At 36.1% G+C, this 27424-nt stretch overlaps 1 protein-coding gene across 4 annotated transcripts in view; it reads right to left on the bottom strand.

Annotated features, from left to right (window-relative positions):
• The window catches only part of Pcdh19 (protocadherin 19), a 138360-nt gene that overhangs the window by 71290 nt on the left and 39646 nt on the right, over positions 1-27424 (bottom strand). The window lies entirely within an intron of this gene.

The following is a 27424-nucleotide window of genomic DNA, read 5'->3' on the forward strand; positions in this document are numbered from 1 at the left end:
TAATGGCAAACAAGTATTATGCCTAAAACAAAGTGAAGGTCAGTCCACAGGGGGTTCCAAAGCCTTTCATCAGCAATGTGAAGTTAGCAAGCAAACCTCTGTTTCATTTCCTATCATTAAAACACTACTTTCTAATCCGGTTAGAGTAGACTACAGAGTAACAGCTTTACACAAGAAAATGCACAATACCTGTCAGATAAAAGAGACAGAAAAACAGTTTATATGTACTGAGGCTGGGTGTATTGAAGGTTATAGCCAAGAAGGGTTGGAAGCCAGGGAAAAGTCTACATTGAAGTAATTCAATGTTCTAGTGAAGTGGGTCTTAGGTCTTACATCTATCACTGAAGCACAACTCTGGTTGTGTGAAGTGAAAAATACCTCAACACATTTTCTCCACCCTCCTACCACTTCCAGCAAAAATCCCCACCATTCCCATCATTCCCAGGGACCTTCTGCAATCGCTTTAATTCAAATTTCCTGGAAAAATAAACATAATATTTGTCTATTGCACAAAATAACAGATTCTGTTCAGACCACTGCTTGTCAGACATTAATTGCACTATGCTTTTAGATACAGTCTTTGCTTTCACAGAATTCAGTTTGACAGAGAAGAAAATGAGATGGGTTACAGCATATTCAACTACTACATGGGCACTAAATAGGCCACAGTCAAGGTAAATATCCTAATGCCCAGGAAGAATATTTAGGAAGTGGGCAATGCATAAGTGAAAGAAAATTTTGAGAAGGAACCTAACATCCAACAGTGGCTGGTATTGAATCATGCCTGTCTATGCCTGTCTATGCCCCTTACACCCCTCATTTAAAGACAGACTGTATAATAAATACATTCATGTTACTTTTATCTCAAAGTTTATGCAGTCTTTAATATAAATCACAACTAAGTTTTGGTGTTGTTGAAAGAAATAGCTTTGGAGAGTAAAAATCAAAAGAATCATGTCATTTCTAATTTGTTCCTAAGAAACTCAATGCTGAGCTTTATGGAACATAATTACAGTAGGAGGCAAACTTGAAGCTGTATTGGGAGGACAATCAAAGCATTTACTGGAATAGGTTATTCATCATTCAATCAACAAACATTTTTGAGTTAATTCATAATAGGCAAAAAATGATGTTGGTGATATGTGCTCTTTTATAATACTCAACATAGTATGTTATTTTAAATGGAATTCCCTAACTCCCTAACAATCATTTTACCTTGTTAAAATAGAGAATTTATTACCACTCAGCAGTTGACTTATTTCATCATGTAACTCTAGGTAAACTAATTAATTTCCATATGCCTCAATTTTCTTCTCTCTAAAATACAGATAGTAGAATGTGAATCCAAAGGACAATTTCAACTACATTTATTATAACTCATGGTAGGAATCCCTATCCATTGCATTCTACAGAATTTGAAGCCTCAATTAGAATCAGGAATTTCACCTCATTTGGGCAATGAAACAATAGCATATGCATGTTCCATATTACTTTCCAAACTTCCTAAATCATTTTTGCAAGAAAGGTGGTAGACAGACATACTGATACAAAAAAATCTAGAGGAAGTTAGCTTTGCAAGTAACATCCCTGGCATGTTTTTAAAAGCCACTTTTCAAAAGAAAATTTACATGGTTTTGCATGTGAAGTGTCCAACTTCTTTGAATTGTGTTTTAAATGTGGAACTCTGTGAAAACCTGGCATCCAGGCATGGTATCAGTGCCACATGTTTGGGCAAAAAAGAAAAATCACACAAATGCTATGTCTGATGACTGTACTTCTTGGTTCTTATGGAATAATGTATCTTCCCAGGTTAACTCACACTTTCAGTAAATGGCCTACAGGGCTTGCGTATAATGACTGTAACAATTTTCCCTAACTCTCCAGAACACAAGTTAGATTACCCTGGGCAGATGTACCAGGCATGATTTGCTACTGTAGGTAGAAGCGTATCATTGAATATTATCATCTTCCTGTGTTTTTCTTTATTTATTTTAAAAAATAGCCCACTTTTATGGATCATGTCCTTCAAGTATAAAAATTCTGTTCCTCAGATCAGCACAAACCATAATGGTACAATGGCCTCTGCTTCATCTTAATGCAATCAGTAGCTCTAGTCTATGATGCAATTTCCTAGAACCAACTTTCCCAGAGTGAATCAAATTATACTGATTTGCACACTGCCTTTGTTCCCTTTAAAATCAGCTTCAGGTCTCCTTATTAGACACCTTTGCTGCAGATATGGGAACAACATCGGCAGTGGAATCATTCTACTTGGATAGAATACACTAGTCTGGCCTTGTTAGTAGTGCATTCCAAAAACTGAGTTATCTGGTCATAGATAGCCTACTGTATCATGGGTCTATATTTACTGAAGTCAAGTATTATAGTTCATTTGATTCTAGGTGTGTGCTCAAATCCAAATCATGTGCACTGAAAGACTGAATTTCTCACTTCTTGTAGAGCCAAAATGAGACTCAAATCATCCTGCCAAAGGAAACTTATTTAATTAATACTTTTAATATTAGGCCAGTGGTTCTCAGCCCTAGGTGCACATAAGAATAATCTCAGGGAGTTTAAAAAATACTGTTAGTAAGGATTCCACTTGAAGAGACTCTGAGGTACAGTAACTAGCCTGCACAGGAATTGGGCACAGGCACTGCTAGTAATTTTTTAACTCCCCAGGTAATTCTAATGTACCCCCAGGAAAAAGAACAAATATGAACAAGGAACTGGCCACAGGTTTTGACCTGATGTGCTATTTTTTAAGTCAAACTCAATTATTTAGAAGGTGAAAGTTTTTCATCAGGTAATCTGCCACGGTCATCTCCATACAGGATAAAGAACCACAGAAGAAATACAATTTTCAGAAATAACACAAGACCTTTTCTTTCTTTTTTTTCCCCATGCATGTATGGCTCTTGATTAGTCTTACTGAATCAAAATTTTCTTGATATTGGGGCTGGGGATTTAGCTCAGCGGCACAGCGCCTGCCTGGCAAGCACAAGGTCGTGAGTTCAATTCCCGGTACCGGAAAAAAAAAAAAAAAAGTAAAGAAAAAATGTTCTTGATATTATTCCCATTTCTAAGTATTCTATATGGCAACTAATGTAAAACACTTGAGAGAGGAAGTTTTCTTTAAATGTCATGTTAATTTTACTAGGAAATGTCTGCATCTCTAATGAGACAGCAAGGTTAACACGAAAACACAGCAAAGAGAGAAGAACATTTGTTTTTGAAAAATCTAAATTTAACATTAAAAAATGGATCAGGAACAAACTTCAATTTCTAGTTTTGATCGAAAATAGAAATCACTTTTTATCTCTCAATATACTCCTACCAAATCTATTATCTAATTAGAAATATTTTTCCTGGGAAATCACTGTTGTCCTCTGACCTAAGTTTTAAACATTTTTGACAGGAGAAAACATGGCTAAACAGAGGAGGAGCCTTGTTCAGAGCTACTCAGAGAAATTCAACTAAAACAAAGAGCACTTACTGGATCGACCAAGAACAAGATTAAAGACTACAGGGGTGCACAATAAGTAGAACAGCTAGACCTTCCCCCAAGACTTGTGTTTAAAGAGGCATGGGAAATAAATAGCCTTGTACCTTGGGATTGTGCAGCCCCAGGCTATCCTGCCTGGGACAGGAGCAGAAAGGCACCCCATAGCACCCCCGCATACCACCCAAAGAAGATACAGACTACAGAAGAGGAGGGTGACTATAGCAGCTGAACCTGTAAAACAAAGAAGGGTAAATTAGCACCTGACCTGGAGAGAGGATTAAGAATTGGGACTGAGCAGTCTTGGGCTGCAACAACAGGAGAAGAGAACCAGACCATAGCACATCATCCCATGCCACCCTGCAACAAAAGACCTGAGAGTACAAAGACTTGCCAATGGAAGAGGAACACAGAAGGCTGAGCAAGGACCAGGAGGAGCAAAGTGCGCAGGGGACTGGGAACAGTGCACTTGCTTCTGTTTGAAAGCAGCATAACAACTGTGAGAGAGATGCTCCCAAGAGAAACAGGATAAGGAGTGAGTACACTGCTAAGGGACACACAGAAAGTACTGGCTGATGAATCTGGCCCCAGGGCCCCACATCTGGAGGCAAGGATCAGCCTCAAATCCAGCACAAACACTACTGCAGGCTTGGCAGTGTTATCCAGCAATTTTGGCCTCTCAGTGGATACCACAGGAATTTTGTTTTCTTATTCTATTTCTCTTCACCCTTTTTTTGCTGCACTGTGGTTTGTTTCCTGTTCACTTTCCTCTTTTTTGTCTTTTACCTATATTTTTGTTCTACTCTGTTTTCTTTAACCCTTTCCTCAATTTACTGCTCTAGACTTAATAATATTTTCATATGAGTGAATAGTCTCTCTAATTTTTCTGGCCAACTTCAATAATTCCTTGCTTACTCCTTCATTCTTTCTCTTCTGCCTTCTTCTCTAGTTTCCCAAATCTTGCATAATCATCCTTCATCCTTCAGCCTGGCTTATACTTCCTTTCTTTTTAGCTGTCTCTGTTCTATCCAGTATCCTTCTTAAATTTCCCACTACAGGGTAAAACCACTCTATCAAGGGGAAACACTTTGCATACAAACTCCCAATTTATGATCAGTTCTGTTATATAACTAGATTTTGCTTCTATGGTTAAAAGTACAAAATTAATAGTTACCACAGTTTGTCATTTACTTAACTATGTATGATGCTATTGTCAGTGCCAATTATTCTACTTGAGCTAGGATGTCATATCTGTTTTAATCAGTTGTTCTCACTTCTCTAACAATACTGGAAGTTCTAAGGTAAGAATCTTACCACAAGGCAGCACCACAGGACTGGGGACTGAGCCAAACAAATACCAACATCTCACTCTTAATTAATTGAAAAGGTAAGATCTTGTGACAGACACAAACCAAAAACCTCCTCCACACAGAAGACATCATGAAGAACAAATCCTTCCTAGAGAGAACTTGATAATAGTGATAAAACCTCCTACTGCAAAATTTAAAAGGATCAATTCAGAAAAGAAAATAAAAACTTTTGAAATAGAAAATGACAAGATGCAGAAGCAAAATGTAATCTCATACCTCCAGTCCACCCAGAACAAGTCTAGGAGACATCAAGAGAGAGAAAAATGGAAGACACACACCACCTGACATTTCTGAAATAATAGCAATTGAAATAAAGCAACAAATATATGAGGCTATAGAGACAATCAGATCAAAAATAATCTCTCAGGGAAAAAAAGAAATGTAAATATTTATAAAGGAATTGCTAAGCAAATATACAGTAGAGATAGATAAAATATAGATGATGATGATAGGAATCTGTGAATGATTAATATAGGAAAGAAATAGAATGCATGGAATGGATTCAAACAGGTATCCAGGAAACTAAAAATTACAGTGAAAGCTGGCAAAACCACTTGAAGGAAACTTTCAGACCTTAGACAGGATCTCAGCCAGTGATCATGAAGAAAGATCTCTTGAAAATAACAAAAGATTGAGAAACAACAATACAACAGCTACAAGACTATGCAAAGAAAAATAATACAAGAATAATTGGTGTCAATGAAAAATCAGGTGTCAACACAAATGACATAAAGAATTTATTTGCAGAAGTAATAGCAGACAACTTCCCAAGCACAGGAAAAGAATTTGACATGCAGACAAGTGATACATATAGAGCTGTAATTGGTCATAAACAAAACAAATCTATACCCAGACATATAATAAGCAAGACCTCTGAATTTCAGCACAATAACACAATCTTAAAAGCTGTTGGAGAAAAGAAACAGATTAACTATAAAGGAAAGCCCATCAGAATCACAACAGACTTCTCAAAACAAACCCTCATGTCATGAAGTGCTTTGAGTAAAGAATTTCAGGTCCTGAAAGAAAACAACTTCCAACCCAGATTGATGTACCCTGCAAAAGTATCTTTGAAAATTAATGGAGAAATAAGAAGTCCACAACAAAAAACAACTGAAGAAATTCATGACAACAAAACCAACCCTAAAGAGTACTGAAAGACATTCTAGGCAGAGATAAAAATGACCAAAATTCTAAGAACCACAATAGAAAGAAACAACCAAGCAGGGCAAACAATTAAACAGCGGCAAAAAGTAGGGAATCAACAGATGGAAAATAACTTGACAAAGATTAGCCAATACATATCAGTTATAACCATCCATATAAATGGCCTCAATTCACCAGTCAAAGAAACAAACTAGCACAACGGATCAAGAAACAAGATCCAACAATCTGCTGTGTACAAGAAATACATTTAACTCAAAAAGAAATTCATAGACTAAAAGTTAAAAGATGGAAAACAATACTCCATGCAACAGGAATCCATAAAACAGCAGGGGTAGATATTCTGTTTAGACACCATGTGAACTTCAAACAAAGAATGATCAAAAGACATTTTTAAAAGTCACCACATACTTGTTAGGGGAAAACTTCCAGAGGAGGAGTAAAGAATCATAAATATGTATGCACCAAATACAGGAGCACTCAACTATATAAGACAAATATTAATAGACATGAAAAATAAAATAAGCAATAGAACAATTGTAATGAGGGACCACAGCACCCCACTGTCACAAATAAATGAATCAACCAGTCAAATTCAGCAAAGAAATCTCAGAACTGAACTGAACCTGTGAACAAATGGACTTAGTAGATGGTTAAAGAATGTGCCACCCAACAACATAAGAATACACATTCTTCTCAGCTACACATGGGAAATTCTCTACAATAGACCATATTATAGCCCACAGAACATGCTTAATTAAATGCAAATGAATTGAAATTATCACATGCATATTATGTGACCATAGTGCAATGAAATTGGACATCAATGGCCAAAGAAACCATAAAACCCCATAAACATATGGAAATTTACTAACACACTCCTGAGCAACCAATGAGTCACAGGTGAAACTGAAGAAATTAACTAATATCTACAATTAAACAAAAATGCAGATACAATATATCTGAATCTGTGGGATGCAATGAAAGCAGTCCAAAGATGGAAATTTATAGCAATGAATTCTCACATCAGGAAAACAGAACAAGCACAAATAAGCAATCTAATGTTGCATATCAAGCTTCTAGAAAAAGAAGAGCAAGTCAAGCCAAGAACCCATACAATGGAGCAAATTATATAAAGATCAGAGAAGAAATTAATGCAACTGAGACTAAGACAACATAAGAAAGAATCTATGAAACTAAGAGTTGGTTCTTTGAAAGAAAACTGATAAAACTTTAGCCAAACTTATCCAAATGAGGGAGAAAAAGACTCAAATTCATGCAATGAGAAATAAAAAGGGGGAAATCACTATGGATTCTGTAGAAATTTAGAAGTGCTTCAATACCTACTTTGTGAATCTTAACTCTAATAGAATGGAAAACACAGAAGAAATAGACAAATTCCTAGATATGTATGAATTAACAAAGTTGAATCAGGAAGTTATAAAAATTCTGAATGACCCAATATCAGTTAATGAAATTGAAAATTTAATTTAAAATATAATAAAAAGAAAAGCCCAGGTCCTAGTGGATTCACTGATGAATTTCACAATAAATTTACAGAAGATCTAGTTCCTATTTGTTAAGCTCTTTAATGAAATAAAAAAGAAAACAATATTCACAAACTCATTCCTGGAAGCGGAAGCAAGTATTACCCTATTATCAAAAGCAGAGAAGGACTCAACCAAAAAGAACTACAAGCCAGTCTTCCTAAGTAATATAGATGCCAAAATACTCAATAAGATTCTAGTAAAGAGAATGCAGCAAATTATCAAGAAGACTATACACCAAGATCAAGTGAGTTTCATACCAGGACTACAGAGATGGTTCAACATAAGCAAATCAAGAACTGTTTAATACATCATATCAACGGAGCCAAGTTCAAAACTCATATGATCATCTCAATAGCTGCAGAAAAACCTTTTCATAAAGTCCAACACCATTTCATAATAAAACAACCTTCATGAAATTGGAATACATGATCTTAATCTCAATCTGATAAAAGTCATCTATGACATACCAACAGCCAAAATCCTATTAAATGGACAAAAATTATAAGCTTTCACTCTAAAATCTGAAACAAAGCAAGGATGTCCACCATTAGCACTCCTATTCAATATAGTTCTGGAAACATTAGCCAGAAGAATTAGACAAGAGAGAGAAATAAAAGGAAAAAGGACAGGAAAGGAAGAAGTTAAGCTACCATTATTTTCAGATCACATGATACTTTACATAGAAGACCCAAGAACTCTACCAAAAACTTCTAGATTTAACAACCAAATTCAGTTGTGTAGCTTGATAAGTCAACACTTAAAAATCAACAGGATTCCTGTACACAAACAACAAATTCACTGAGAGAGAAATTAGGGAAACCACACCCTTTCCAATAGCATCCAAAAATGAAATTCTTAGAAATCAATCTAACAAAGGAAGTAAATATTGAAAATTACAGTACTCTGCAAAAGGAGATTGAAGAAGATATCAGAAAATGGAAAGATATCACTTGCTCATGGTTAGGAAAAACCACCATGGTAAAAATGGCCATACACTCGAACTTTTATGCAGATTTAATGCAGTCCTGATCAAAATGCCATTAGCACACCTCACAGAAGCAGAGAAAACATTCCTAAAATTCATCTGAAGCCAGAAGAGACCTAGAATAGGAAAAGCAATCCTGGGTAACAAAGGAAAAGCAGGGAGCATCACAATCCCTGGCTTAAAACTATACTACAAAGCTACTGTGATACAAATCAACATGGTTCTGGTAAAAAAAAAAAAAAAAAAAAAAAAAAACAGACCTGACTATCAGTGGAACACATTACAAGGTGCAGGTACAAGTACAAACACATTTGGCCACCTAATCTTTGACAAAGGAGTCAAACATGTTCACTAGAAGAAAGATAGCCTCTTTAATAAATGGTGTTGGAGAAACTGGCTTTCTACATGCCAAGGACTAAAATTAGACTGATGTCTAACACCATGCACTAAACAAAAGTCAAAGTGAATCTAAGACCTAAATATTAAAGCAGAAATACTAAATCTACTGGAAAAGAAAATAGGGAGACATCTGAAAGCCATAGGTATGGGCATGCACTTCATGAACAAAACCCAGAGCACATGGGAAACACTACAAAGAGTAAACAAATCAGGTTTCACCTTATTAAAAAGCTTTTGCACAGCAAAAGAAATCACTAACCAAGTAAGAAGACAACCCACAGAATGGGAAAATTATAGCCAGCTTTCCCTTGAAGAACTTATATCTAAAACCTATAAATAATTGAAAAAAATCAGACATCAAAAATTCAAAGACCCAGTCGAAAAATAGGCATCTGAAATAAGTATGCACTTTTCAGATGATGAAATGCAAATGGCAAATATATGAAAAAATGTTCAACATCATTAGTCACTTGAGAGATACAAATTAAAACCACACTGAGATTCCATCTCACTGCAGAATGCATGGCTATCACTAAGAACTCAACCAATAAGAAGTGCTGGAGGGGATGAGGGGAAAAGGGGACACTTCTCCACTGTTGGAGGGAGTGTTGACTGTGCAACTACTATGGAAATCAGTGTGAAGACTCAAAAAATTAGGATTAGAAGTTCCACTGGACTCAGCTACTCCCCTTCTGGGTATTTTCCAAGGAGAATTAAAAAATCATACCGAAGTGATATATATGTACCCATGTTTATAGTAGCACAATTTATAACAGCTAAATCTTGGAAACAAACTAAACACCCATCAACTGAGGAATGGATGAAAAAAGATGTGGTCTTTTATACAACAGAGTACTACCCAGCCATAAAGAAGGATAAACTTGAGACTTTCATAGGTAAATGGATGCAACTTGAGACCATATTTGTAAGTGAAATAAATCAGACTCACATTTGTAAACATCGTACTGTCTCCCTGGTGTGAGAACCTGAAAAACTAAATAAGTTCTAAAATGTACCATGGATATTGTGAAATTGTGCAAAAGGAAAAAGGAGTTAGGAAGGTTGAACAGAAAAAGGACAGTAGAGAAACGGGAAAAATGCAAGTCAGTTTTTCTATTAGTGTCTCTTATTTCATTAAAGAGGAAGGTTTGTGGTAACATTGAGTGGAGAAATTTTTATGCTCATACCTTGTACCCTGAGCATCTATTTTAAATATAACAACAGGTAATGTAAAAACTACTGTTATTCTTCTAATATTTTGTTATGAAATTTAGTTTTACCTTTTTTCCACAAAATAAAAAAAGCTTTGAAACTTTTTGATTTTCTATATTCCTCAAGAAATAAATAATTCTGGACTCCTGAGTTTTCTAGATAGCTTAGATCTTTCCCTTTTAAAAACTGAAACTCTGATTTAAAACCTTAACCATTCTGCCTTATTTCTGAAATGTATCACAAAATTTCCCTCTTTAAAATTTAGTATAAAAGCATAATTTAAACTCTTATTGATTACTTAAAAGTACCCTCCTAAGCATAAATCATTGTACCATGAAGGTTTTACCTGTACCCTCAATGATCCCAACATTTTGTGTTTATTGAGTTCTTATCTTTAGATTTCAATATGTGTCCTTCAACTCACTTGCTTCAATTAAACTCTCGGTGCTGTTACTCTTCAGTGCTGTTAGCAAATCAAAAGCAGCTCCTCTTCCACTTCATATTTCATGCTTCTACTTTGCCATGTTCTTAGAAACTATATAATTGTACTTGTAAGGATAGCGTAGAAAAGGAGTGGATAAGTTCTGAGTAGAAATCTGAGAAGTTTTCCTAAAGAGTTAATTGGAAGACCTTTAATATGTGGACTTTTGGGTTTTGTTTGCTTGTTTTTTTACCTGCTCAGGAGCCTTATTTGTTTACTTCTTTTGTTCTTAGCTCATGTCTAGATATCCAAGGGTTTTATTGAGACTTTTCGTGAGTAGTATGTTACTATGTTTCTATGTTACTAAGTCTAGCACATCAAAAGTCAAATACTTTCACTTTGTCAGGCCCCCAAGATACCAGAGACTGTCCTACTTTAATTGTCATTTTGCATTACTTTTACAGTTCACTAAATTGTGCCCTAGACTCTGGAAGAGTGACTTGCACCTCTCTCAGCACATTTGTCACCAGAAGAGACTTAAACCCTGAGGAGAAAGATGCCTAATGAATGTAGATATCCAGGGCTAGACTCTTTGCTTAGTGGCACAAATCTCCAGGTCACTACACCAAGATAAAATTGGTTTCAGACTCTGGGATTAAAACAGAGAGCCCTAAAACCTTAAGATTTTCATTCGTATATGAACAATCCTTTCTAAGTTGCATTTTAAAAATCCCATCAAGTAGAAAAGCATCAAATTTGAAATTTGCTGTTTTTTAAATTATTCACTCAAATCATTTATCAATACAAACAACAACACTGGAATTTCAAATCAGATGCACAGCAAAGTGATTTTAACAAGTGGCTTATTTTTTAACTGCTAACTTCCAGTAATGATAACTGTGGTTATTGATCTATGATGAAAGACACATAACCTTTTCCAAAAGTAGTTTCTCTTTTAGATAGTCAAATGGCCATCTTCTCACAAAAGTGTTTTTTTGGAAATAAATTAACAAATGACTCTTTCCTACTTCTTATGCCTAACACATAAAAGTAAAAATACAAATTCTACATAAAGATAAAGCCAACATGCCTCCAGCTATAATGTATATTCAAAGACCCATCCATCCAGACAGCAGCAACTGAAGTAGAAATTAGTGAAGGTTGAATAAAAGGCATCATTTCCAGTTACCATCACTAGAAAGCTCATATTTACCCTGAACTGAAAAACAAGGTAAGTAAGCTTTTACGAACATGCCAGCCCTAATTCACACATGCATGCATGCACACAAGCATACACACTTACTCACATACAGTTGGGCTACAGAGAGCAATGTGGTACAGTAGAGAAACCTGGATTTCCTCTGTCTGGTTGTCACTGGCTCACAGATGACCTGGGATAAATCACCTTTTGTCAGGCATCACAAACTATAAATTGAGTCTAGGGAATGTTCAATGCCGTCTTTGTCCTGCCCTTTGAGCCAAATTAGAGCACAGAAACTCCCTGCTCTTTTCTGGTCACAGCTGGAAGTCCTAGGGCTAGTGACTGCTCTGGTACTCACAGGGCAAGATAAGACCTGCTGGAGATTATAAGGCATCAGGGGAAACTACAGTTTCCATATTACTTCCCTATCTTGTCCTTGTCCTGGAAAGAATGCTTTGTTCTCACTAGTCCACCACAGTTACTGTTACTGTTTTGGGAAACACTCACTATCTTTCATTCATTGTCCTTGACTCAGATGTTGTCAATAAATACCAAGGTTCTGGGTGCCTTGTGGCCTTTTGTTCCATGCAAACAACTGGTCATCCCAGAGTCCTGCTACACCCCTATTTTGTCTCTTGCATTTTCTTCCCACCATGTGAGTTAACTCTGGGGAGGAGATTGGGGACTCACTGCACTGGTCTCCAATAAGTGTAGAAAGGGTGCTGTAGAAAGGGTCTCTGATAGCATTTTCGTTTTTGAGACTAATTTATCCTTCTTCAAAGTGAGGAGAATAGCCAAATGATCTCAATTGTTTCCCTTCAAACTCTGAAAATTCTAGTCTTTTAAAACAAAGTGATCGTTATTCATTCATTCTCTCATTCAATATACATGCACCAAACACTGAGAATGAAAAACTACATAGCCTATCCCCTTAAGGCATTCACAAACTTATGAATCTCTTCCCAGCAATGGTGAAATTGTCTGCCATTTAGATCAATACTTATACACACAGAGTTTGGCACAGAGCTACCTACTGATTTATACATATATTTTTATATGGGCTACTGGAATGAAACTTAAAGAATTATACTGGCACTTTATAAAACTAAGTAGCACCATAATGACTTGATAAGAGTATATGACTTACATATGAGAAGTTGAGTTTTAAATTTGTTACATGTGCAAACCCCATATCATGAATGCGGGAAATCTCCCTCTCTAATCAAATAGATTTTAATATTCTTACAACTCTTAGAAGCAGCATGTGTTTCCTTTCAGTTCCATTTCCACAACTTCTATTACTTTTTTCTACTGTTCCATCATCTCCATTTGTCATTTCCTTCAGCCCATTATGCAAAATGCTATTTTGATATATCTTCCTCATCTATTATTTTCATTACATCACTTCTCCTTTCAAGACCTGCAGAGGATCCTTCTGATTAGCATCAAATCTAAATGGAATCCTCAGCTAAGCAGTCACCCAACACAAAAGTACTACTTTCTCAAACCTAATTTCCCTCTTCTCTGACATATGTCCACCACTGATCATACCATTTCCTCAACACTTTGTATATATAGTGTACATGAAATTTTGCATTTCTTCCGGTTGTAGGATTATCTCATATACGGTATATCAGTTGATCTTCAAATTGTACTGGAAACTCTTTCAATGTCCCTATACCATCTGCCAATAAGCCTGGACACTTAGCAATTACTCATGTAATACATCAATAAATGACCAGAGAAAAGCCTGAAGGGGCTAAGAACAAGGTTACTTGTCATCTGTAAGCAAGAGGTCCTGAGTTTGATTCCCGGTATCTAAAAAAAAAAGAAAAAAGATTACTTATCACAATTAAGGTAGATGATCAACTCTGTTATATCCAGGTGGTCCTATTTCTTCAAAAAGCATCTGTCTTGCATACTATCTTTTGCAGAAAAGATATCATTCTCTCTTATCATATCCACCTCTGACCTTATAAATACTCAACATTCTGAATATAGCTGTCAGGGATAAGGTAACACAGAGAAGTGCTTTCTGACCACCTAATTCATCAGTTCTGCCACACCACTAGCAACAGCAGTATAACACATGATAGTGTTTCCAAATAAGGATAGATACAAATTTTGTGAGAAGATATCTGTTCATTAGAATGTTGACTTCTGAGACACTTATTGACAGAACAGCAGATACTTTATTCTGTGGTGGAGAAATTTAGGATTCCAGTGGGTTTGGGGACAAGGCTATCAGTAGGAAACAAAAGCTATGTGGTTAATAGCCAATAAGTTACTCTGAAAGCGTGCCCCTCTTGGTGGCCTTTCATCATCATTCCTGAAGTTTCACTGGCACCACTGATGCAATCAGACAACCTAGAGTTTGTGAGATGGGCCTATGAAAAATGCTTTCCTCTGCTCTTATATTTTTGTCAAAGTTATACATTTAGAAGAGCAAACCAGTTGTAAATTTCACTATGAAGCCCTCCTTGGGAAATCTAACAGCTTTCTGCAGGAATCCAAGCAATTCAGAGGCAAATAGTCTGAAAGAGAGGCTAACCACTGTACCATTAACAAACAAATACAAGGTTCTGAATAAGGCCCTTGGAACTTTTTCTAAGTCTTTTGTAGGTCATACTGCATTCTAAAATAGTATATGCTTATTAAAAGAAGCTCTCTGACACTAGTTAATGCCCATTGCATATACAAATGCAAAATCAGCAATGTTTCAGTGTCAGTAAAAATAGCTTAAGAGTAAATAAAATGTAGAAGCTAGTTATGTAAGTCAAACTACATCATCCCACATAAACAAAATTCAATCAAAAGACTAAGTAGGTATCAACCACATTCATTGGTAGAACAAATTCTACAGTCCAATTAGTATCCTAAACATGTGACTATGACTCATTAATGATGTTTTGCCTTGACTCATTAATTTTTATCTCCAAATATCAAAGCCAATTACAAGTAAGTAGCAATTGCTAGCCTCTTCTTAAACAGCTAAGAAACTAACACACAGCTTAAAAGTTATACCATATTAAATACAGACTTAGCTAGAACATGCCATGATAAGAATGGCAAGAGAACCCCTGAAAGTGCTATTTTGGGCATTGCCTACTATTAAGTTGGAAAGCATTAAGATAGTAACATCAGGGAGCAACGAGAATGCTCCATACCTGTTTTTCTCAGACTGACACTCTTGGGTACTGCCAGTGAATGGATCACGATAGTATACTCTAGCAGTTAGATAAAAGAAAAATTTTGATGAACACTAAATGGAGATAGTTCACACCTAGATGATGGGTCCATTCACATAGTCCAAGGGATCCAATAACGAGCAGTTACTTTGTTCCCTGGCCTTGGTGACTACTTCAATTGTGCTCTAAGGGCACAGGCAACCACCCTTAGAAGACGAACATAGATGACTAACCATGATTTGCGTGGTGGCTTCACTCCCAATGGTATAATTTGATAAAGGTGGTCTAGTGGACAATAAGAAACCCATATAAGGCATATCACAAGCAATGGGATTGAAAGATCCACAGTCCCATTTTCCTGGATCTAGACAATCTTAGACTCCTCTAGTTCAGAGAAGGCTTACCATCCTTAGTACCTCAGTTGGTCCATTTTTTTCTGCTGAATTCTATCTTATTGATGCCTCAATTCTCTGCTGCTTAGCAGCTACAGAGCCCTGACTGCCTGTAGAGTACAATTTCTGCTGAGCCAGCCTTGTCAACTGAAAAGGCTTTCAAAATATTTGGAGGGAAAGCAGCAGCTGGCCCTGTGCCTGTGGGCCAAAACAACACCCTTAAATTCAATTCCAACCCCAACCCCATTATATTATACACCACTTAAAATCCAGTTGCCACCACAAGCTTATTTAAGAGTGAGAGTAACAGCTCTTGGCATATCAGTCAAAATTCATTTCCCTTGTATGAACTTGTTGCTCAAGCCTATAATATGTGATCATACTGGCAAGAAAAACAGGAGTAGTATACTATCTTAGAAAGAGCAAAGGTGCCAGGCATGGTGGCATATGCCTGTAAGTCCAGAACTTGGGAGGCTCAGACAGGAGGACCACTATGAGTTCGAGGCCAGCCTGGGCTCCATAGTGGATTCAAGGCCAGCATGAACTGCATTACATGACACTGCCTCAAAACAAAAATACAGAAACAGCAAAGGTATGGGCTTCTATATTAATGTGCCCTAATTAGATACAATACAATAGACCACTTTCTTATTGTGGTCAACAAAACTCTCTAGAGTCCTCTTTTGGTGCAGATATTTTGATTACTGCCATGACAAACAGGAGGTTAGCTCAATACACTGGGATGAGTATAGTGAAGGATATACGCACACAGCATCCATACATACTTACTGTCATAAAATATGAAAAGATTATTTATTTCTGGCCTTTTAAGTAGTAACTTCAAATTTAATGAAGAACACTACACATTTCTCAAAATCAGGCTTCATACTTGCTTAACATTGGCAACCCTCTCAACTTTCAGGAGGCTGAGGTAGGAGGATCATTGTGAGTTGGAGAATAGCCTGGGCTATAAAGTGAGCTCAAGGCCAGCCTGAACTACACAGTAAGACCCTGTCTCAAAACAAAAAAAAAAAAACCATAGGCAACCCTCTAATTAGTACTATACTTTAAATAAAGGGCAGTTGGTTCTGTACAAATGATTAGGTACTGATGGAAACCCACAGTAGCCTCCATTTTCTGGTAAGAAAAAAATAACAATTGCAGCAAATCCATGTTGAAGGCATGATAGAGCCTACACTTCAGCATTACTTCATAAACCACAAATAAGAAGCAATAACAACAGAATTCTAGAACATAATGGAAATGTACACACTTCTCTAAAACCCCTACCTGACCTCCCAAATTTTAAGGCCTTGTTATTTTGTGTTAGATGAAAAGAAAGCTGAAGTGGGACAGATTTGAATCTAGCCCATTTTTAATAAAGAGATTAACCAAAAGGTGACTACCTCACATGAGAATGCTGGCAGCCACAAAAGAAAGCTGTAATTGTACCTCACAACGTGGCCAATATCATCAGCAACTTGAAATTTTCAAAGTATTAGCAATCTGTAACGCAAATATGCAGTGTACCAACAGAACAACAATTACTAACACATCTTGTATTTATATGGAATCTTTTATCACAATGATTTCCAGAATACTTAACAGACTGTTATAAAATGGGATCATTTCCCCCAATAGCTGAAGCACAACAGTCATTCTGCACCAGTAACAGTAAATATAAAAGGTTGTAGGAAAGACGGAAATTACTAATCCTTAGAGAAACCATTAAAAATAATTATTTTTAAATGGGCAGAAAACAGATACTCATGTTGGAAACTGGTGCTGATGGTAACAACATTTTCTCCAGAGCTCGGGGCACAGAATTGAAGAATGTTGCTTCTCATATAACCAGCAAGATTTCTGTGATGTGCTTAAAGATTGCATCAGAGAAAGTGCCTCCTATCAATAAAAATTAGTACTTGAAAATGAACACAATATACAGAAACATTCCACTTATTTTCTTCAAAACCTTTTAGCAGACATGAATTAGTTAATCCTCCTGCTACCATTATGAGCTAAATAAGTATTAGTAATTCCATCATTGGTACTACAAAAGAGGTTAAAAGACTTCTCTACTGGAAAGAGGCATCTTGCATCTGCAACTAGAATCTGAGACTCCTCATGCTGAGCCCAGTGCCCATAGCACCAGGCCACACCTCATTAGGATTCTGGAAACTGTAATGAAATCGAAGTAATTAGGACTGGCTGACTGAGGATAGTATCTGGGAGAAAAAAATTCCCTCACCTCCTCAAAACATGACAGTTGTAAGGACTGAACACAACTAGAGCAATTGCCTCTTGCAGAAAGATTAAGAAATAATGAAGGGGAACTCCTTACTCGCCTTCTACCATCCGACTTCCAGCAACAAAAAGCAGGAACAATTCCAAACTTAACTGTCAAAATTGTTGTCAGAAATACACCACACTGTGTCAGACAGCACACTCCTTTCAACTAGTGTGGTTGATGTCTCCCTTTCTTTCCCCCAAACTGTTCTCAGCATCCTTATCCATCTGAAGATCTTCCCTGGTCAGTTTTTCAAATAGATTTAATGACATCTTTATCTCCATTCATTTTATATGTACATAACCTCTGCTCAAAGAAACTAGTACACCAATTCATCCTTGTTGGCTCAACATTTCTGTCTGCTGGAAAACAAAAATATTTTCTTTAGGGCTAAACCAGATGTGGGCAGACCTTTCTTAATTTGCACACATAGGTACACACATACACAACTTTTGTAAGGAAAAGAATGATATGTCTTTGTGCTTAGATATTTAAAATTGCTTCTTCCTGGTATACTCAGATACCAAAAGTCATCCTAGTGATTGTGTTATTAGATAGTCATAAGATTAGATGCTCACGGAATAGTAAAATAAAGTCCTAGATAGTTTGCAAACATAGAGCCTTCAAAATAATAATGGAGAACGTTCTTATTAGCATGTGACCTCACAAATATCACAGAATCTGATTTTTGATATTTAGATGCATGGAAGAGGGAGAGAGAATACCAGCTAAAATTGTGTTGAAATAGCCTCACACCATGTGAAAGTACGTGAAAGGCAAGATTTGAGACATTTTAAAGCCCCTTATAAACTAGTTTTACTTCACCCCATTTGCTTCCTTTGTTATGACTGAACTGTCACAGAGTATGTTTGAGAAAACACTCTCATCCCAGGGTTAAGTAAAGCACATTAGCATGCATAATTCAGAACTGTCAGACAGAAATAAGCCATTCCATTGCTAGTGTAGTCTGTGGATGGGAAAACAGGATTAAAGGGCTGGGGCGGTTGCAACAGAGCCCACTCGAGACTGCTGTGCAGTATGACTGTGAGTTCACTCTCTCATTCCTTTAGAGTTGTTCTGTCTAATAGCATAGACACTAGCCACAGGTAACAATTTACATTCAAAATTACAAAAGGAAAATTAAATTAAAATGTTCCCTGTCATGGTACCTACATTTGAAGTGCTCAATTGCCACACATAGCTAATGGCTATCACCTTGGATGACGCACAGAGACCATTTCCTACATCACAGAAAGTTCAAGTGGACGGTAGTGCTTTACAGGATAATTGCCAGCCTGTGACTCAACGTTTTTCAGCTCTGACATATTTAATGACTAAAGGAAAGAGGAAATATATATATATATCGCTCACATGACATAAGTTGTGACACTCCTCATTTATCTATACCCCTACCAGGCCAGGCACTTCTTAAAAATAAGGACCATGTCTTTAGTATCTACAGCATCCGTACCTATCATTGCTTCTGGCAGAGCAGATTTTCACTTATGTCTGTGAACTGATTAACAGCAAGCATTAGACCTACTTATGATATAGAAATATTTCATTTATCTTTCATAAATCAAATCAGTTCTCAAGAATTTAGCCAGCCTGACTCACTAGCTTAAGTCAAAGGAATTTTCTGTTTGTTCACCCCTGTATTCTCATATTTTTCATTCATCCAACATATAACTTATAAGCCTAAAAACTGTAACCCCATATTTACTAAGATGGCAGTGTGTAATACACATCATATTGAACACAATATAATCCATCAAAAGAATGTTTTGAACTTTAACACAGTGAGAAAGTGCCTCATGGGCATGTGTGTAAATGGCCTAATTTTAAAAGTAATTTTCTCAACAAGCACCTAAATAAATTACTAGTATATTGACTGTTTTTTAGAAAGTTTAGACCTGTGCTGTCTTACAATAACTATAAATATTAAGAGGTATCTAAACAAGGTATTTTTTTTCCATTTAAATGAAAAAAAAAAGTTCAGGGAGTTTCTAAGTCCATGTTCAAATAGCCAATTTTTGAAAGAATCAGCAAAAATCTAAGACTCCTCCTTTTCAAACCAGGTGACCATCTACTCCCACAAACTTTATAGATAGTAGGAATGGAAGCCCGAAAGGCCGATTTACCACATTTGCTTTCAACGTATAGTGCCTTCTGAGGTCTAACCTTCAAAAATTGAAATCTATTTTATGAACTATGAATTATTTCTTTAGATCATGATAGAGCCACAAGTTGCCTTACTGTCAAATGTGATAATTTGTAAAGTTTCTCAGAATCAGTACTGCACCCTGACAGTGCAATGCTGTCTACTTCAGACTTTGAAAAATTCCTTTTTGGGCTCATGACCATTACTGAACAACACACCTGTAGAGAAATAAAATTCAATCTGATATTACAGGTCATCTAATTTCTGCTTGTGTCTCTGTCTGTAGACTCTTAAAGCCAACCCAAAGCAACACAGCTAGTTGTTAGAAACCCAGGCCTGGGTTTATAACTCATCGCTTCTGACATCCAGGTCATATGTAGCTCATCCCTTTCTACTTACCCAGTTCCTTGCTGTTATTTCTTCTAAGAAGTCCCAGAAGAATAAAACCTAACACTTCAAGTCCTGTCAACTAAATTTCTTGTGGGAAGGAAAAAGTTAAATTTAGTGCAAATGACATTTGTAGATCACTTCTGTCAATCTCCCATTATTAAGAAAAGTAATTGTTCGTAAGGATACTGTAGAAAGAGGATGTATGATCTACCCAAGGAAACAGAGTGTCTTTAGTTGAATCATGGGAAGAATGTCAAATGTGAAAGTTCCGTGAAGTACAGCCTCATTCCAGCAAATGGCTTGTTTGTTGTCGCTTAAATTGTTCATCTATAATTGCAATCAAATTATAATATCTTTCACTAGTTTTAACCATTGGAGAGTGTTCGATCACAGAGAAATTATGTAAAAGGTAAATTTTCTCATTTTTAATACCTCACTGGAAACTCTCTGATATTAATCCACTGAGAGGGGCTGGAATGATGGGAAATATTGCTTTCTGGTGAGGAAACTCATTTTCTCTAAATATTACTGTGCAACTAACTGTAAACCTCTGTCTCTGTGACTAACAACTATGTAGGAAAGGGAAAATCTGTCCTGGCCTCTTCCTAAAAGCATATGTTTAAGGCTTACTTTTTTCACTATGTTAGAGTCCAGACTATACTCATTCATATTTGGTGATCCTTCAGATAGAATTAATTTGCTATATCAATTTTTCAAAAGTTTTCCTGAACAAATTATGGTGTAAACAAGATTACAAAGGAAGGGTTTAAAGTATTTAAGAGAATAAATTTTAAGCACTTTAGAAGCAATTTATAAACAATAAATATGTTAATTGCCCATCATTCTTATTTATTCATTAAAACAAGTCCAAGAACTTCTACTTGGCAAAACTTCCTGGCAAGAGCTTCGTTAGTCTACTTATTATTCTATGAACTGGAAGTAATAAAATCACATTTCTCTTCTACCTGTAATTCTGACTGGCCTTCCCTCAAGTTAGTCTCAGATTTGACTGTGCTATATAAAAGCTGAGTAAAATGACAAAAGCATCAGCCTCAGGTTGAAAGACATAAAAGTCATGGGAGATTGTGCATTGAGTCTAAGATCTTTCTTTGGACAAAATGTAGCCAATCAATAGTGAAAGAGTGTAGATGGATACATTGAAAAGGGTAGGAGAAAAGCTAAAAATGATCCTTCACTGGCTTCCTACAATGGAAAAGATTTACTTCATGTTCCCTGACTATCCCTGACGGACTGCTGCAGGGCAAATGGCAGCTAGTACAGCCTAGGGGTGAAATAATTTAATTCAACTCAGTGAAAACTAGTAAGTCTAGGTGAGGGCTACATGTTACAGATAAAGACATAAACTCTTTCCTACTTCTTTTCACAAAGAGCTCACATTTGTAGAATCTGAGATGGTTAAGTGAACAGACTATATCTGTTTTTAGTTTATGGGCCCAAATACTCAACATACACATCTTAAAAGATAAAAGTTTATTATGGCTCCCAGTTTCAGAGGAGTCAGTCCATGGTTGGCAGGCTCCAAGGCAGGAAGATCCTGGCAGAAGAGTTTGGTAAAGCAGAGCTGCTCAGTTCATGGTAGCTAGGAAGCAAAGCATGGAAAGAGTGCCACACAGGAAAGGACCAAGGACCAGTTATATGTTCCAAGGTCACACATCCATGACCCACAGAGATGCACATGGAAGTGTGCTTTATTAAACCCCTAGGAAGTTCTCAAGCCAGTCACGTTAACAATCCAGTTTAACTGTCACAGAGACAACTACAATGCAATGCTCAAAGTACTACCATGGCAGCATCTCAATCTTTTTGTGCTGCTTTAACACAATACATGAATTTGAATAACTTATACATAAAATAAATTTATCTCCCACAGTTCTGGAGGCCAAGACGTCCAAGATCAAAGTGCTAGCAATTCTGGTGTGTGGTGATAGAAGCTCTCTGTTTCCAAAATGGCACCTTGTTGTTGCATCCTCCAAAGAGGATAAAAATGGTGTTTTCACGTGGAAAAAAGCAGGACATAAAGGGACTAGCCTGTCCCTTGAGCCCCTTTATTAGGGCAGTAGTCCCATTCATTAGAGCACAGTGCTAATGCCTTAAAGCACCTCCTAAGGTCCCATTTCTTAATACTATCACATTAGATCTTAGGTTTAAACACATGACTTAGAGGTGGAGCACATACATTCATACTACAGCAAGTGGTATATGCAGTGTACTATGGAAGCAGAGAGGAGAAAGCAACAGAAAAGAAGGCCTACTGGGTAACAAATGTTATCAGAATTGCCTTCAGACATATGCAGTTTGTGGGAAGATTGAGCTAGGAAAAAGCTTTGGTTTGAGAAAAAGAGCATGCTTCTCTGTAGCTCTAATTCTTGATTTTGCAAGTTACATATAGGCGTTGTTTTATAAAACAACAGAAAGTTAATTTCTCTCAGTTCCAGAGGTTGGGTAGTACACTCTTCCATAAAGAAAGATAAATTTGCCGGGGATATAGCTCAGTGGCACAAGCGCCTGCATGGCAAGCTCAACATCCTAAGTTCGATTCCTGGAACCAAAATAAATAAATAAAAAACAAAAAATAAATTTGACTAATTTGTAGGAATATAGATATACCTTGAGACCATAATGTTAAGTAAAATAAAGTTTCAATATCATAAGCTTTTTCTTATATGAGAAACTCAAAGTAAAAATAAAGAGCAAAATAAAAGATTTGGAAGGAGGGGGAAAGGAAGGAAAGGAAAGGGAAGGAGAAGAAAAAAGAATTAAGATGTGTATGTACATGCATGATCTCCCCACAATGAATGTAATCATTACATATTGCAAATACAATCACTATGTATTGCAAACAAACAAACAAAAAAAAAAAAAAAAGGAAGGAGATCTAAAAATGAGTGGAGGTGGGGAGAGAGGGAAGGGAATGGGGTTTGAAAATGGAATTAAGATGTATTATGTGCATGTTCCAATTCCTCACAAGGAATGTAAACATTATGTTCTACACACATGTACTAATAAAAATAAATTGTGCTGCTATTAACATGGATGTGTATGTGTCACTCTAATATATGATGTGTTTTTCACTCTCAGGAACATACCTAGAAGAGAAACAGCTGAATCAAATAAATTTTCTAATTTTAGTTTTTTGAGGAATCTCCATGCTGATTTCCATAATGGTTGTGCTAGTTTGCATTCCTTCCAACCATGTATAAGGATTCCTTTCCCTGCAGCACTTCCACCATTTGCTATTAATTGATTGCCTGATGACAGCTTGTCTTATTAGAGACAAAATCTAACTGTTGGTTTAATTTGCATTTTTCTGACCTTTACAACTAATTTCCCTGTATTATCTTTGGATTGGCGTTGTTTTGTTTGGTTTGGATTGTTTTGTTTAGAACCTTGAGGTACATCATTAATTTATTTGGAATCACTCTGTTTTTCTGATGTAGGCTTTCACAGCTACAAACTTCCCTTTTAAAACCGCTTTGATTGTATCCCATAGGTTTTGACATATTGTACTGGCATTATCATTTTATTCTAGGAACTAATTTGTTTCTTCACTTTTCCTTTGACTCACTGAGTAGTCAAGAGTGTATTCAATTTTCATATGTTTGCATAGCTTCTATAGTTTTTTTTTTGTTTGTTTGTTTTTTGTTTTTTGTTTTTTTCCGGTACCGGGAACCGAACTCACGACCTTGCGCTTGCCAGGCAGGCGCTTTTGCCGCTGAGCTAAATCCCCAGCCCCTGCTTCTATAGTTTTTTGCCATTGATTTCTATTTTAATTTTATTATAATCTGATAATGTGCATCGGAAAGTTGTGATTCCTTGCTATTTACTTAGGCATGTTTTATACGCTAGTATGTGGTCCATTTTAAAGAAAGTTCCATGTGCTGCTGAGAAAACATTGTATTCTACTGTTTGGTTGAACACTTTGTAGATACCTATTAAGTTTGTTCATTGGTAGGTTTGGTCTTACTCAGATTTTTCTTTCCTTTTTATTTTAAACAAAAAACAACAATGAAACAGATGTTCAAACCAGGATAATAGGAGTTACAATAATTAATAAGTTTTGTATTGTTATCTGCATAGTAGTTATTTCTTTCTTGATTTTCTATGTAGTTGTCTTCTGTATTTGTGATAGTAAGGTATTGAGTGATCCAACTATAAATGTGCTGACGTTTATCTGATCTTTTATATCTAGTAGTGTTGGTTTTATGAAGTTAGATGTGCCAGTGTATTGCGCATATATGTTTATAATTACTAACTATTCCTGTTAAATTTCTCCTTACCAAATATGTAGTGAATTACATTGCCTCTTCTGATCAGTTTTGGCTGGAAGCTCACTTTGTTTGAAAATAGGACAGCTACAAATGATGGCGAGGCTGTGGAGAAATAGGAACTCTTCTCCACTGCTGGTGGAAATGCAGACTGGTGAAGCCACTGTGGAAATCAGTTTGGAGATTCCTCCGAAAACTAGGTCTAGAGGTCCCATTCAACCCAGCTATTCCCCTTCTGGGTATTTTCCCAGAAGATCTAAAAATATCATATCACAGCGATATATGTGCACCTATGTTCATAGCAGCACAATTTGTAATTGTTAAATTGTGTAAGCAACCCAAATGTCCATCCACCAAGGATTGGATAAGAAAATTGTGGTACTTTTATATAATGGAATATTACTCAGCTGTAAAGAAAGATAAACTCGAGGCTTTTTTAGGTAAATGGTCACAACTAGAGACCATACTCATAAGTGAAATAAATCAGACCTGCATGTGCAAGCACCGCATTGTCTCACTAATGTAAAACCTGAAAGAGTTAATAAAAACTTGGGAGGTATGATAGACATTGTGAAATGCAAGGAAAACACTCAAGGGTAAAGGGCAACTGGGATGTCAGAAAAGAATAGGGAAAGAATGAGAAATTTTGTATGTATATATTACAGGGTAGCTAACATAGTTGATTTACTGTCTTCTATTTCTTTGCTGAAAGAAACAGTTAATAAGTCCTTGAGTGATCAATATTGCATGTCTCTATTTGTTTTCATGAGAAACCACTTTGAAGATATCAATATGTGATACAACAAGCACTGTTAATTTCCTACCACTTTGTATGTAACTCTGCATTGTTTGCATTGTTCTTTTGCTATTTTGTAAATGGTTGTCTGTCTGTTAATGTTTTCGTGCTTTCATTTTTAAAATAAAAAAAGAAAGAAAATAGGACCGCTACTCCTATTTGCCTTCAGATTCCTGCTGTATGAAGTATTGTCTTCCACCCTATGATTTTTTTCATCTTGAGTGTATTTTTGAATTAAATGTGTTTCTGGTATACTGCATATTGTTGGGTCTTCTTTCTTGATCCATTCTGCCAATCTGTGTCTTTTAGTTGGGGAACTGGACCATTCACACTGAAAGATACTACTTAAAGCTATTCCCTTACTTCTGTCATTGAAATGTTTTTCTGTTGCTGATTCTCTTATTTTCCTCTTCTGCACAAATGCTTACCATGCCTAATGTATTCATTCTTTTAAAACAATTGATCATTGTTCGCCTATTGTCTCTTTCTAGGATATCTTTGAGAATGTCTTTGGGGTGCTGGTTCCGTGGTCATGAACTTATTAAGGTGCTCTTTGTCTTGCAAAGACCTTATTTCTCTATCAAATTTGAAAGGTAGTTTTCACGATATATCAGTCTGTGCTGGAAGTTGTTTCCTTTTAGGATTAAATCACTTCACTCAAGTGAAATAAATCAGACCCATATGTGTAAACATTGTATTGTGTCTCTAGTGTGAGAAAATGACCAAGAAAGTAAGATTGGGAAGAAACTGCTCAAAGGAAAAGACAAACTGTGATGTGGGAAAGGTGAAAGGAAGAAAGGGAAAAAGGAAAAAATACACGTAAACACAAGATAGTTAAGATCATTATACAGATATTTTCTCTTAGTTCATTAAAAAGAAAGTGTTGTGCTAATATTGCATAGACAATATATCATTCCTATATCTTCTCCTCTTACTAACTATGAGGAAGACAACAACATGGAAGGTATCAACTATAATAACTGTCCTACTAACATTTTATGAAACTCGGTTTCAGTGCTCTTTAAAATAAAAAAATAAAAAATAAACACTTCACTCTAACCTCTTTTGCTCTTTAAGATTTGTATTGAGAAGCCTGCTTTAATTCTAGTAGGTTTACTTTGTAAATGATTCCTTGCTTTTCTCTAACAGCTTTTAAGATTCTGTGCTTGTGTTGGACTTCTGGGATTTTCACTATGTTTTGTTGAAAGTTTCTGTCCTAATAATGGCTCCATGGGAATGTATGTCTCATCATATTTGTGTTAAATTCTTTTCTCGTATTTGTAATTTTTTGCTATTATTTCTGCCAACAGGATTTTTACACCATTGGTGCTATCTTCTGATTTTTCACTAATTCCAATTAGTCTTAGGTTTGCCTTCCTTTTATCATCTAGCAGATTCTTGATCTGTTTCTCATATTCTCTTTTTTCTAAGTTATCTCTGAATTATTGGTCACCAACATCAGCCATGTCTTCTAGTTCTGACATTATGTCCTCACATCGGTCACTTCTGCTCCCCATACTATCAACACAATTTTAATCTCCTGGATTTCGTTTGGTACCTTTTTAAAATAAAAAAAAAAAATACTTGAGCTGGGGATTTAGCTCAGCAGCACAGCTCCTGCCTGTCAAGCGCAAGGTGGTGAGTTCGATTCCCAGTAAGGCAAAAAAAAAAAACAAAACAAAATAAAATAAAATAAAATAAACAAATGTGCCACTTCCCAATACCACTGTACTGTGGATCAAGTTCCTAACTCATAATCTTTGGGAGATACACAACAGAGCAGGTGTCAAGAAGATGGAAGACAGCATAGCAGCCACGAGTCCATCCTTTTTAGGACCTTTCTTCTGCTATTAGGAAGCACCCAGTTTTAATGATGAGAAGACTAAATTCAGAGCACTTTACAAGAATAAAGGAAATCTTCCAGATCATACAATGTCAATCTTTGGTTTTATTTTGAGAACAGATTGGCTTTGATGAGTATATCAAAGCTGTTGTGCCAGTCAACAAATTGGCTGCCCCTAGTCTCAAACACAGTAAATATATGTAATTCACAATCAAATATTAAGAACAAGAATACTTTATAGTTTGGTGACATTTTATTGTTTTTTTTTTTCTTTTTT

The sequence above is a fragment of the Chinchilla lanigera genome, unplaced genomic scaffold (genome assembly GCF_000276665.1).
Source record: "Chinchilla lanigera isolate Chin_1 unplaced genomic scaffold, ChiLan1.0 scaffold00102, whole genome shotgun sequence".
Taxonomy (NCBI): Eukaryota; Metazoa; Chordata; class Mammalia; order Rodentia; family Chinchillidae; genus Chinchilla; species Chinchilla lanigera.